This window comes from Rhagoletis zephyria, unplaced genomic scaffold (genome assembly GCF_001687245.7).
Source record: "Rhagoletis zephyria isolate East Lansing unplaced genomic scaffold, Rhagoletis_zephyria_1.1 Rzeph_scaffold_03775, whole genome shotgun sequence".
Taxonomy (NCBI): Eukaryota; Metazoa; Arthropoda; class Insecta; order Diptera; family Tephritidae; genus Rhagoletis; species Rhagoletis zephyria.
Genome location: NW_016160858.1, coordinates 40,903 through 52,749, shown reverse-complemented (window position 1 = coordinate 52,749; position 11,847 = coordinate 40,903).

Genomic DNA, 11,847 nt, shown 5'->3' with positions numbered 1-11,847 from the left:
AGATTCAGTTTTACAATTTAAAATTGCTCAATGTAAAACTTTAAAAATCTTTCCGCGCAAATATGTTTGTATGTATATCAAATGATTCTTAAATCTGAAATGTTTTTGCAAATTTTCAGATCCAGCACTTTAATTTTATATATAAATTGCCTCTGTACGATTTTGCATGCACATATGCATATATAGATTAATACAAACAGAACCATATTTAAAGGCGCGGCCTGACATACAAAAATATTCATCGAAAAATTTATTTCAAAATTTTAATGTAGTTTATTGATTAATCCTTATTAGTACATACATATGTGTAACTAAATGGATCCATTTTAAAAGGCAATCATAACTAATAGCAAAACATAAATTTAGTTTAGTAAGTTGAGTGAGTGGAGTACTGAACTTAAACTTTATTGATATGTTTTCATACAAATATAAGAATATTAACAGGAAATATGACTACTATTTTCATACTACAAAAATATGTAGGACAGGCGTAGAAAAAATTAGTAAATCTGAACTATGTAAATAAATATAGTCACCCTTATGCTAGATGCATGAATCGAATTTACCAATTTTGAGTTATTGGGTTGACTTCATTAACTTTTGGATGTCCTACATTCTACCAAAACCCAGAATACCATGCGTACACGGAAACCACAACAACACAAACAAATCCCAAATTTTAATTTCTACACATTCATGTTTCTACCATGCGGAGAACGATATGTACTTGCCGATTTAATTTACGAAAATTATTAAAAAAGCAGACTTCTCGGTTGCTCAGCAAATCGGCTAATCCTTTCTGCAATTATTTGACATTGATTCTCTAAAACAAATGTAAATGTAAATTTTATACGAAATTAAACTGAAAATTTATTAAAACTAGTAGTAACCTCCGAAATTTGGGTGAATGCAGTAAAGAAATACTTACTAAAATTAAGAAATTAAATTTAAGCATATAATAAAACGTGATATTCGTAAATATACTTCAGTATTTAGTTGAAGATTTGTTTAATATTCGTGAAAGATAAAAATTAATCTTGTACTACTAGAGGCTTGATAACCCGGAAAATTGAGGACGTTCATTGTGAAAGGCATTTAGTATCACACTTTTAAACTAAAGCTTTATTAACCCTTTCAGTATAATTTCAACCACTGATTCTAAAAATTTTAAGATATGTATACCGGCTAATTCTGTATCGTTCACTTCAAAAATCACATCAACAAATCTGTAAAGCTTTGGGCTTTGCCGTCATTCTGTTGAATTTAAAAATAATAAAGTTTTTTTGTTTTGCAATGACGAATAGGTAGTGAAAATACGCTTTTAATAAATTTTATCTTTTCAAGATAATAATGTTTGCAGGACGAAATTCGATGATGTGGTCATATGTGCATATGTTAGTCCTTAAACAATATTTTTTTCAAAAATAGATATTGCAAATTTTCAAGGATATTTGAGGAAAAAAATTTTAAAGGGCATTTATTTTCCCTACACATTCGTCCTTATGCACCAACAAATCCATTCTGTTAAAATTCTACAGAATTTTTTCTTATTTTTGATACTCTTATCTTTATACTACATTGCACTGAATTTTTAAATAATTTTTTGAAATATATAATCATATTTTTTTAAATTCCAAAGTCCTTTTAAAGAAATCCCTACGTCAGAGAGAAACACTAAGTACGCAGTTATACGTGACTCAAAAAAATTACGTTTTGAAAAATACCACATCAATCACTTTTAAAAACTTTATACAAAATTTAGGAAAACTCCACAAATTTTTATCAAAGTTTAATCTTTTTAATCTGATTCTTTAGAACATTTTTGGGTATGCAATTTTAGTCTAATGAAGTGCAAGTTTCAAAAGGCTAAAAATTCCGTTAATTTCTAAGAATTTTTCATTTCAATTCATCTTTTTAATCTGATTCTTTAGAACATTTTTGGGTATGCAATTTTAGTGTAATGAAATGCAAGTTTCAAAATTTCAAAGTTTTAAAAAATTCCGTTAATTTCTGAGATTTTTTTTTATGACGGATTTTTACACTTTTTCCATATAAGTATGAATTTCTTATGAAACAAAATGCGGGGGACCGTTAGCAACAAAATTTCAAAACGCCACTTTTTGTAAAATCTGTTAAATGGGCTTTGCGTGTAAGCGGTTACCCAACGCATTACACTTCACATGTAGAATTCTGTTGGGTCTTGATTTTTACGTAAAAATGGTATACCTGTGCAAAGTATGCATAACTGAGCTATAATCCGTTATAGCGGGTTATTTCAACAATTAATATAGAAAATTAGAAGAGCGAGAGATATGTAAGTGTTATATCAAAGTGGGTATAGATTTGTCGTTAACGCTGCTAAACATTTGCGCGTAAAGGTTCCTATACAAATACTTCGTTACTGACAATGAACAAGTAGTTGAACTCAATGTTGCTAAAAAATTGAAATTTGTTGCGTGGAAGTAAATTTTGCTTTACGTTTAAGAACTATACACACATTGGTGACACACGATACAAGTTGCTCAACAAAATTAGTTGCAACGAAGCATATAAAATTTTTGTGAAAAAAATAAATTCAGTCCGGCAAAACTCATTAAAAATTAGAAATAAAATTGAAGTTTAAAACAAATAATTACAACAAAAAGAAGAGAATTACAACAAATTAAATTCGCACTGAAGTTAGCAGAGGCGTTAAGAGAAGCACGCAGCATTCTATTTTTCGACGGGCAAAGTGAGTTTATCATCACACACTATTAAGAGACGTAACAACAATTTTATGGCTGTCAAACGTACAAGATCAACAAGTTATATCCAAGGTTTTGTGCAACAAGTTGAAAGGCTGAGCATTACATGTCATCCAACAACATAACGAACCAAGTTTCGTCGATATATTAAACAAACTGAAGGAAGAATATGGATTCAAATCAACAATTAGAAGCCTAAGAAACGATGCAATGAGCGTTAAACATTGAAGATTTGTATTTATTTGTATTTATTTAAGATAAGTCTTTTATAATACACCAATAGATAGGAATTACAAAATTTAAGGATTATTTAAAATTTGATGCAAACTTAAATCTAGCAACTAATTTTAAAGTTTGAGGTACATACAAGATCAAGACGAGCACAAAAAATTAGAAAACAGAAAGGTCCAGAAAAGAAGAGAGTTCAATCGTAATCACTTTATATTTACCGTGTTAAAATAACCGTGAATTACCTTTTTGTAGCTACCCCAACCAAAGCTATTCGACAGACTCTGGAATGATTCCAGAGCCTACACCATTAATGAAAAACAACCTTGACGAAGACAAATATATGTATATAGGAATAACCAGACTTTGATGTGTACTTGACCGAGTAAATTGTTGTTTATCATAAAGGTATTTGAGAGTTTTATATTTTATGAGCTTAAAAATTAAATAAAATTAATTAAAAATACCACTTCCAAGGATTTTCGATTTTCACAAAGAAGAAAAAAATCAAGTTTGCTATATAACTTAGGTCTTTGAGTTGCGAAAAGACCAAAAAATAATAATTTTTTCGAGGAGCTCTTTGCTCCGTTTATTTCCGAAATGCTTTTACAACTGATTTCTTAAACTACAATAATTTAAATCTAAGCCTTAATTCTAAAGCTTCGCTGCACCAACATTCCATTCCCACGGGAGCGTAGACGCGTGGTCAGCACTTTTAATTTGCACGTGTAGTATGGCCTTCAGGTGAGGTGTCATATCACCTGCATTCCACTGCTTTGGAGATATTGTTGTTTTTGGCAAAGGCTGGCGTATTTGGTGCTAGATCCTCCGCCCTTAAGTTCAAGCGTCCTCGTTCGATGATCTTTTAAAAAATCATGCTAAATTTCGAATTCCGATTTCATTTGCCTTGGTTTCCGGTGTTAAGTTATTAACATTTGCACTTTAATTTTCTTTACATTTATTAATATGCAAATTAGAATTACAAAAATACGATAATAAATTTATTGAAACAAATGTACAATTTTTTTTTAATAAATTTAAATTTATGGCTTCATTTGTTAGGAATTTCTTTATTGATTCCAAAGATAAAATCTCTTCTAATATGCTATTATGTGTTTGCATTTGACTGTAATATTGCTGGTAATGCATTTTTTGTTATTTCCTTAGAATTAAACAATTTTCCATCGATTTCTATAGTCGCGTCATGGTATTTTAATAAGTACTTCTATTAACTAGTAAAGTTTCGTTATTTATTTTTATAAAATTGTTAAATTGATTTAAAAATATTAAGTCGCTTGAAACTTCTTCAACTGATTTTATATGTTCATTATTTATTTTTGTACAATTTTCATTCTTACTTTCTAACAAGTGTGCTATGCACGTATTGTTTGATATATATTCTATTATATCGATGGCTGAGTGGAAGATCGACCTATCTCGGCAGCCACTTCAAAAACGCCCTATCTCAGAAAACTTTTCAAGAACGCCCTACTCAGAATTTGATTGAAAACGCCTTATTTCAGAATTTTATTGAAAAACACCCTATCTCAGAATTTAGTTGAAGAACGCCCTATCTCGGAATTCGGTCCAAAAACGCCCTATCTCAAACGAAAATACTTTGAAAATAAGCTGAGATAGTGCGATTTTGAATCGGCAGCTGAGATAGGGCGTTCTTAAACTAAATTCCGAGATACGGCGATTTTCAATCAAATTCTGAAGTAGGGCATTCTTGAAAAGTTTTCTGAGATAGAGCATTGTTCAACAATTTTCTGAGAAAGGGCGTTTTCGAACTGGCTGCCGAGATAGGTTGATCTTCCACTCAGCCATCGATATTTTGTGAACTAATTGATAAGGTATTATATGATTTACAATCTTTAAATAGACCAAAAATTGTGTTAGAACATAAGAATATCGATTTAAAATTCATTTTCTTAATTAATTCTCTTTTCTTTACTGGTAGAATTTCTATTGACCTGCATCCATCTTTCCCAGATGTGGGTAAACCTATAACATAAATTAAGCAATTTTGACTTGCTGCTATTTTGATTTCTGCGAATTTAAAGCTTCGTCAATGTTTGTAAATGGCATATTTTCATTTTCTACAAAATGTTTCGTTATTTCTAATTCTTTATTCGGTTGGAATCCCGCTGAAGAAGTCTGATGAGGAAATGTGGTGATTTCCGAAATAGCTATCACTTCTACCATTTTTTTTTCAAATTGTTGTTGCTTTTCCACAATAGTTTTTCATTAAAAACGGCCTCAAGCTCATTAAAAGTTGTTGAATATAGTTGTTATGAGGTCATAAATAACAAAAACAGATGACTTAAGGACGAGCACACCTAAGAGTTAAACATTCTATATATACAATTAATTACAAAAACCAACAACCACATGATCAAGCTTAAATAGCACTGGAATATGTGCGCTTGATTGTAGTTGGCTCGCATGAAAAAAATGGAAAAAGCAACAACAGTTTATAAGGCGAACGTATACAGTGCTTAGGCAACTGGTTGAGTCAGCTGGGGTGATGAGGGTGATGAATAAATATGATGATTACCGAAATAACTATCACCTATACCATTTTTATACCTTTCATGAGCATGAAATCGTATTATAACTTTGGTCCGATGTTTGTAAGTACCAGAACAAAAAGAGATAGACCCATTTAAATGTATACTTTTATGATCAGAACGTCGAGCTGAGTTGATTTATCCATGTCCGTCTGTCCGTCTGTCTGTCTGTCCGTCTGTTTGTATGCAATCTAGTCTCTCAGTTTTCGAGATATCCGGATCAAATTTGGTAGGTGGGTGTATTTTTATAATGTATTAATCATTTGTCGGAACCGGAAGAATCNGAAATTCCGCACTGTTTTCACTTATTATCAGCAGAAGACTTACAGTGAAAATAACGAAGATCGAGCCACTATATCCTGCAGCTCCCATACAACTGATTGTTCAGATATGAGATTTTTCGTTATAACTTCTCCATTTATGCAGCTACGAACATGAAATTTTGCAGCACTTGCACCCATTATCAACAGAATGCTTACAGTGAAAATTACAAAGATCGGGTCACTATAACCTATAGCTCCCATACAACTGATTGTTCAGATATGAGGTCTTTTATCATATCTCCTCAATTTATGCAGCTAGGAACATGAATTTTCACTCATTATTAACAGAATGGTAACAGAATACTTACAGTGAAAATAACAAGGATCGGATGACTACAACATATATCTTCCATACATCTGATTGTTCAGATATGGGATTTTACTGTAAAACTCCTTTATTTGAACAGCTAAAACCGATAAATTTCGTAAGATATTTTATAAATAATAATACAAAGTCTACTGAGAAAATCGTCAAAATCTATGCTGTATAAGCTTTATCTCCTATAGCACTGATTGTTCAGATACCAGTTTTTGCGATATATCTCCTTTATGTAGGAAACTAAACCCAATAAATTGTGTTACCGGTTTACATACCGATCACATAGCAGTGAAAATCACTTAGATTGGTGCCATATAAAGTATATCTTCCATACCTCTGATTGTTTAGATGCGATTTTTTATATAAGTATGTAACTCCTCTATCGATGTATGCAGATGTATTCAAAATCAGTAATCTGTCAAACTAAAATTTGCAGATGTTCATGAAAGGTATGAAGCCTTCCGCATAGCCGAAGACAGCGCTGCTCTTACTTGTTTGAAATTGTTGTTGCTTTTCCACACTAGTTTTTCATTAAAAACGGCCTCAAGCTCAATAAAAATTATTGAATATAATTGCTATAAGGCCATAAATAACAAATAACTTAAGGACGAGCACACCTAAAAGTTAAACATTCTAAAAATAGAATTATTAACAAAAACCAACAAAATCAACAACCACATGATTAAGTTTAAATAATACATTTTGTGTGGGAAATGCGCTTGATTGTAGTTGGCTCACATTAAAAAGTGGAAAAAGCAACAACAGTTTATAAGGCGAACTTAGCACAGTGCGTAGGCAACTGACTGAGTTAGCTGGAGTCGTCGGTTCGAATCCCGCTGAAGTAGTCTGATGAGGAAATATGATGATTACCGAAATAGCTATCACGTCTACCATTTTTTCAAATTGTTGTTGCTTTTCCACAGTAGTTTTTCAATAAAAACGGCTTCAAGCTCGATAAAAAATTTTCAATATAATTGTTAAAAAGCCATAAATAACAAATAACTTAAGAACGAGCACACCTAAAAGTTGAACATTCTAAAAATAGAATTATTAACAAAAACCAACAAAATCAACAACCACATGATCAAGAGCACTGGAATAACTGCGCTTGTTTGTAGATGGCTCACATGAAAAAAGTGGAAAAAGCAACAACAGTTTATAAGGCGAACTTAGCATAGTGCGTAGGCAACTGGCTGAGTCAGCTGAATTCGTCGTTTCGAATCCCGCTGAAGAAGTCTGGTGAGGAAATGTGGTGATTTCCGAAATAGCTATCACTTCTACCATTTTTTTAAATTGTTGTTGTTTTTCCACAATAGTTTTTTACTAAAAGCGGCCTTAAGCTCAATAAAAATTGTTGAATATAAATAATTGTTATAAGGCCATAAATAACAAAAACAAATAACTTGAGGACGAGCACACCTAAAAGTCAAACATAATAAAAATAGAATTATTAACAAAAACCAACAAAACCAACAAAGACATGATCAAGTTTAAATAGCACTGGAATAGCTGCGATTGACNTATCGATGTATGCAGATGTATTCAAAATCAGTAATCTGTCAAACTAAAATTTGCAGATGTTCATGAAAGGTATGAAGCCTTCCGCATAGCCGAAGACAGCGCTGCTCTTACTTGTTTGAAATTGTTGTTGCTTTTCCACACTAGTTTTTCATTAAAAACGGCCTCAAGCTCAATAAAAATTATTGAATATAATTGCTATAAGGCCATAAATAACAAATAACTTAAGGACGAGCACACCTAAAAGTTAAACATTCTAAAAATAGAATTATTAACAAAAACCAACAAAATCAACAACCACATGATTAAGTTTAAATAATACATTTTGTGTGGGAAATGCGCTTGATTGTAGTTGGCTCACATTAAAAAGTGGAAAAAGCAACAACAGTTTATAAGGCGAACTTAGCACAGTGCGTAGGCAACTGACTGAGTTAGCTGGAGTCGTCGGTTCGAATCCCGCTGAAGTAGTCTGATGAGGAAATATGATGATTACCGAAATAGCTATCACGTCTACCATTTTTTCAAATTGTTGTTGCTTTTCCACAGTAGTTTTTCAATAAAAACGGCTTCAAGCTCGATAAAAAATTTTCAATATAATTGTTAAAAAGCCATAAATAACAAATAACTTAAGAACGAGCACACCTAAAAGTTGAACATTCTAAAAATAGAATTATTAACAAAAACCAACAAAATCAACAACCACATGATCAAGAGCACTGGAATAACTGCGCTTGTTTGTAGATGGCTCACATGAAAAAAGTGGAAAAAGCAACAACAGTTTATAAGGCGAACTTAGCATAGTGCGTAGGCAACTGGCTGAGTCAGCTGAATTCGTCGTTTCGAATCCCGCTGAAGAAGTCTGGTGAGGAAATGTGGTGATTTCCGAAATAGCTATCACTTCTACCATTTTTTTAAATTGTTGTTGTTTTTCCACAATAGTTTTTTACTAAAAGCGGCCTTAAGCTCAATAAAAATTGTTGAATATAAATAATTGTTATAAGGCCATAAATAACAAAAACAAATAACTTGAGGACGAGCACACCTAAAAGTCAAACATAATAAAAATAGAATTATTAACAAAAACCAACAAAACCAACAAAGACATGATCAAGTTTAAATAGCACTGGAATAGCTGCGATTGACTGTAGTTGGCTCACATGAAAAAAATGGAAAAAGCAACAACAGTTTATAAGACGAACTTAGCACAGTGCGTAGGCGACTGGCTGAGTCAGCTGAGGTCGTCGGTTCGAATCCCGCTGAAGAAGTCTGATGAGGAAATGTGTTGATTTCTGAAAAAGCTATCACTTATACCATTTTTTCATTTTGTTGTTGCACATACATACATATAAAAAAATCCTAAAATTTTCACCTTTACACATTCATGTTTCTGACATGCGGGGGACGATAGGTACTTGCCAATTTGTTTTACAAAAATTATTTAAAAATCAGACGTCTCGGTTGCTCAGCAAACCGGTTAATCGTCTCTGCAATTATTTCACATTGATTCTCTAAAACAAATTTTCGATGTATTCTTAAAATTCATAAACCTAAAGGTATATTTTATAGGAAATTAAACTAACAATTTATTAAAACTAGTAGTTACCTCGAAATACGAGTGAGTACTTAGCTCAAATTTTATTTAAAGAACTTCGTGAAAGACAACATTTAATCTTGTATAGCTAGACAAATGACAACCTAGGATAATTTTTAAGTTCTAAGCTTAGTGTAGTAGAGTGGTCAAAAAAAATAAAGTCGGAGTTTTAATGCCGGCACACCCTAGGATTGATCTATATCGAAAAAAATATACCCCTAATTTTTTATTTTGAAATCAAAAAATATTTAGTGAGTGCTCAAAGCGCTCAAAGTTTTACATGTATTTTATATGGAGAAAAAACAATTTTTCGTAGAAGTGATATAAAACTCTTGAAAATCAATATTTTTCGACCAGAAAACTGTGGTTCTCTTCAGGAGACTTCCAGTATTAATATCCAATTGTTTATTTAACCATTTTTTTTTTTTATTAAAGATTTTTTATTCGTCCCCCCATTGCATTTTCTAAGGGCTTTGGAGGACCTATAAAATATAGTTACCATGAAAAAATTGTTTAAGAAACAATTGAGTATTATTACTGGGAATCTCCTGAAGATGAGTAAAGTTTTCCGATCCAAAACTATTGATTTTCAAGAACTCTACACTATTTCTACGAAAAGTTGTTTTTTGTCCATATAAAATACATGGAAAACTTTGAGCGCTTTCAGCACTACCAAAATTATTTTTTATTTCAAAATAAAAAATATGGGTATATTTTTTTTCGGTGTATAACAATCCTAGGGGGTGGCGGCATTAAAAATCCGACCTTATTTTTTACATACATTTTTGGACCACTTTATTAGTGCAGTGGGCCATGAGAAAACCGTCATCTATAAGGTATAGTCTTAATCTGAAACGCAATAATCGCTGAAAAGTATTTAATACACACTTTCAAACTAAAGCTTTCTTAACCCTAGAAGCCTAATCTATTTAGGAGTAACGTAAAGCCTTAACATACGCCGTAGAGGCTTATGTACATAAAAGATAACCTGTGAGCTAAAATATACTTAGTGCTGCCATATTTTTTAAGAATATTGAAGTTGTGAGTTTGGCTAATAATAAAACATAGTTTTATTAATAACAACTATAACCATATTTACTTAAAACAACAAAATAAAAATTAAATTTTGTGTTAAAATTAAAAAAAATACCGATTCAATATACGCCTCGCAGACGTAGATTATACTTTTAGGGCTAACCCTTTCAGTACAAATATTCTACCACTGGTTATAAGAAATTTTAAATATGTATACCAGCTAATTTTGGATCGTTCATTTTAAAAATCACATACAAAAATGTGTAAAGCTTTGAGGTTTGCAGTTATTCAGGGTCCTTTTTAATGGTCAGTGATATCCTAGGTGTTTAAAAAAGAAAGGGAAAATATATTTCAAAGCTTTGAATAATTCCTAATAACTTTTCCGAATATTTTCCGAAATTATATTACTCACTATCGACTTTTCTGCCGCTTTTTACTTTTTTGAGAAACACGGTCAACTGCAACTGCAGCTTTCACTTTAGTTTGATATATAGCTCAATTCTGTGGCTGCTACAGATCGGCCTAACTAAGTCGTATGACTGACGATTTGTACAGATTTGTACAGTTTGGCAGTAACAGGGTAATGTTGTTTGCAAATTCTTTTACTGAGCTGAACACAAATTTCTAAAGAACACCACTCTGCGAATGTCAAAATATACAAATCTTTACAAATGTACCAATCGTGTGACACTGTCTTTAGCCCAGTACCAAATCCGACCGCTTCAAAATAAAAAAGGAAAAGGAACGACAATATTAGCCTGTTCCTGAATTCCATGAATTAGTGAGAAACTGTTCGCAAAATATATGATAAATGTGTGAAGGGAAACGAATTCGGACTATTTCGGACTAAATCCTGGAGTATGGGAACAGGCTAGTTTTCTGGAGCTAACAGTGATACCATATGCAGATTAAAGGTGGTATGCTCACTGAAAGGAGACAAACTTAATGTGTGGCTACAAAATCATAAAAGTTTTAAGATGGGAAGAGTTACCCTCGACTTGTGAATTAAAATGCATCGCAATTTATACTAAGCTACAAATAAAAGTATCTTTTAAAAATTCGATGAAAAACGTGTCATTTTGATCCATTTGGATCAAAACGGCAACACTGATGATATCCCAAAGTTAAAAAAATAACTAAAACCGATATTTCTCTGCTTTTCGCATCGAAAGAGTTAAAAGAAGATAAGGCACTGGAAAAGCAACATAAAGCTTTGCCATTGCTTGAACCCCCCGCCCCCGCCCCTACGTAGCGACGCCCATGCCCGTGTATGCACAAACATTTTGTATGGGAAATGGCATTGTGTTATGTCGAAAATGTGAATATTTAATAAATTTCTTTTAATCTGCCTAAGTTTTTATTGTTATTTTCTGAAGAAATATGTTTATTTTTAATATTTTTATTGAGCTTTGTACCACGATTGTTTATTAGGAAAAATTGAAAAAGCAACAAAGTCTAAGCGGTAGAAGTTATAGCACTATTTCGGAGATCACCACATCTCCTCATCAGACTTCTTTTT